Genomic DNA, 3,661 nt, shown 5'->3' with positions numbered 1-3,661 from the left:
GTTTAGGGTTTTCACCGCATAGCCGGAACGTCCTACGCGTAGTCGGGCCTAGCGGATACGGAAGATGATGAAAACTACCCCTACAAGAGGCCTAAAAACCAACATTACGTTAATTCCCGGAACATCCCTTGTAGGAACGGTAAACAACACCTAACGCACTACCGGATCGTCCAGACCCCGGCATAAGGCCTAACTATGCGAGATATTAAACTAATCCTTGAAGAACAAGGAGCAACTATAACGAGATCGGATCTACTAAGTAACGATCAAGCAAGATGCTGCCCTTACACCCCGGATAGGTGTAAGGGCAGCTAGATGTAGAGGACGGCATTGCCAAGCGGATATGCACGAAAAGCATCAATGCAAGCCCCTAAACACCTAATGATAAGTAGTGCTGCTCGCCATCAACAACGCTTCGGCACGAGCAGCACAAGGTAGACGAATAAACGCGTGCTTGCCTAGATCGCGAGATGCGATCTAGGCGGCATGATGCTTACCGGAAGAAACCCTCAAAGGAAGGGGTGGCGATGCGCTGATTTGTGTTTGTTGTGAACGTGATTGTCCTCCTTTCTCGATAACCCTAGATACATATTTATAGTCCAGGGGACTTTCTAATTGAGGCGTGCACCTAACCGTGCACGGGCTAAACTCTATCTGTTAATTCCATACTAAGATGCGATCTACTATATTACAGATACACGGGCAATCTAGCCCAAACTCTTAGCGCAAGGCCGCTTCAAAGACGCTCCACGTGTACTCTTCAAAGCCCATCTTCACTTACGGCCCATCTCCTGATTTGGCCAAAATCTGGTGATAACAGGCACTCCTTTTAATAGAGCACCGGAGCAAAGCATTAACACTCCGTGAACACATGTGATCCTCATATCACCGCCATCCCCTTCGGTTGTCCCAATTTCTGTCACTTTGGGGCCTCGGGTTCCGACAGCAATACATGTATACAACTTGCGAGGTAAGATCATAAAGCAATGAATATCATAATGAATCGATAACATGTTCGGATCCGAGATCATGGCACTCGGGCCCTAGTGACAAGCATTAAGCATAACAAGTTGCAACAATATCATAAAAGTACCAATTACGGACACTAGGCACTATGCCCTAACAATCTTATGCTATTACATGACCAATCTCATCCAATCCCTACCATCCCCTTCAGCCTACGGCGTGGGAATTACTCACACATGGATGGGGGAAACATGGCTGGTCGATGGAGAGGCGTCGGTGGTGATGATGGCGATGATCTCCTCCAATTCCCCGTCCGGCGGAGTGCCGAACGGAGTTTACGGTCCCGAGACGGAGTTTCGCGACGGTGGCGACGTGCTGGATGGTTTACGGCGATTTCGACTTCTCCCCGTGCGTTTTTAGGTCGAAGGCAATAAGTAGTCCGAAGGAGGGCGTCGGGGGCCAGCCGAGGCCGCCACACACTAGGGCCGCGCGCCCCCTCTCGGGCCACGCCGGCCTAGTGTGTGGGGCCCTCGGGCCCCCACCGGCTTGCCCTTACGGCTCCGTCAATATTCGGGAAAATAGGACCTTCCGCATAAATTCGAGGATTTTCCTGAAAGTTGGATTTCTGCACAAAACGAGACACCGGAAGCAATTCTGCTGAAAACAGCGTTAGTCCGTGTTAGTTGCATCCAAAATACACAAATTAGAGTTAAAACAATAGCAAAAGTGTTCGGGAAAGTAGATACGTTTTGGACGTATCAAGCAATTACTAGCTCACCATTTTTAATTTGAAAATCATGTGCCACCTCTAAAGCTCTATCACGAGATTCCTTTACCATAGATAGCTCTAGAGTAAAGGTCTCCTCAAGAGATTCATTGGTGGTTTGTTGTTCTTTAAGAGCTTCACTAAGAGTTGCAATCTCGTTTGCATACTCGCGCTCATGCCCTTCCATTTTCTCAATAAGTTTTGTGCTCTCAATGGCAAAAGCCAAGATTTTCATGAAGTTAGAGCAAGCAAATTTCTTCTTATGAAGAGCATGAAAACCAACTCACCCATCATGTTTAAGGAAGCAACATTAAGTCCTTCCATATCATCGTCCTCATCATCACTAGATATATAGGGTTCCAAGGAAGGAGATACCTTAGAAGCCTTAGCCATAAGGCAAGTGTAGGAACCGTGCGATGATGAAGAAGATGTACTACTTGAAGCTCCATCCAAGATCTTGTCTTGGCCCATAGTATCTTCGGTTTCCTCTACATTGTTAGTCACACAAATACTAGAGGAAAGCAAAGTATCTTCATTATGGCAACAAGACAAGGGAAGCATATCATCATGGGATGAAGACATGCAAGGACTATCAACACTAGCATGTAAAGCATTTATAGTGCTATAAGTGTTCAAGTCCAAAGATGAAACATTGCAATGGATATGGATGAAGAATCATCAAGAGAGGGCTCACCATCAACAATGTAATGTTCATCACCACTCACCATATCATTACCTTGTGTCTTACCACACATTGGTGAAGTGGAAGGAGTGCGACCATCCTCAATGGTCTTGGACCCACCATATGTATCTCGATGCTTTGTTCAAAACTCATGAGCACTCCGGAAAGGCGCGATGGAGGAAATCACTACATGACTCACAACATGGCAAAGCACTTTAGTAGCTTGAGCATCTAGATAAGAGTTTTTATTCTCCTCAAAGGTTGGATTTTGTGGATCCTTAGGAGGAGAAAAACCCATATCAAGAATTTGCTCCACATGTGGGTGCATGTCCCTAAAATAATCAAGCATGTAGAATTTCCAAGCATCATAATTAGTGCCATCAAATGTAAAGGTGGAAATGTGCACTAATCCTCTAGGCGACGTCATACTCTCTAGGCGGTGAAGCCCAACAAGATAAGAGAGCCCTAGCTGCGATACCAATTGAATGTACTAGGACGTCGCCTAGAGGGGGGTGAATAAGCGGTGTATAAAAACTTCTACTTGAGAGCTAAACTAGGCGGAATAAAACTACACAGGTTTACTAGTTTAGCTCAAAGCCTAACAACAAGGGGTTTGCCTAAGAGCACCAACAACCTATGCTAGCATGATGAGCAACAAGGTGATAACAAGATAGGTATAACATCAAGCATGATATATATCACAATGTAAAGCGCATAGGTAAAGGAGCTTGGGTTGAGAAGTAACCGGTGCACGAGGAGACGACGATGTATCCCAAAGTTCACACCCAAGGGTGCTACGTCTCCGTTGGAGCGGTGTGGAGGCACGAGGCACTCCAATAAGCCACTAGGGCCACCGTATTCTCCTCGAGCCTTTCCTCCAAGGGGAAAGCCTCGATCCACTAAGGGACCCTTGAGGGTGGTCACCGAACCCGTACAAGCTTGGGCAAACTCCCAAGTATCAAGCTTGAGGCAACTCCACAACACGGAGGCTCTCAAGTACAAGGCCACAAGAGGCTACAACACGCCACACCGGCAACAAAGCCACCAAGACACCAACGCGCCACAACCGGCTCCAAAACCACAAAGGCTAACACACTCCACAAAGGCAACAACGCCACAAAGGCTACCACGCCAAAAAGACGACAAGGCCACAAAGGCTACAAAGCCACAAAAGGCTACAAGGCCACAAAAGGCTACAAGAACACCACTAAGGCAACAAGGCCACTAAGGCAACACCACCACTAAGG

Source organism: Lolium rigidum, chromosome 7, assembly GCF_022539505.1.
Source record: "Lolium rigidum isolate FL_2022 chromosome 7, APGP_CSIRO_Lrig_0.1, whole genome shotgun sequence".
Lineage (NCBI taxonomy): Eukaryota > Viridiplantae > Streptophyta > Magnoliopsida > Poales > Poaceae > Lolium > Lolium rigidum.
Note: the sequence above shows the minus strand (reverse complement) of the source record.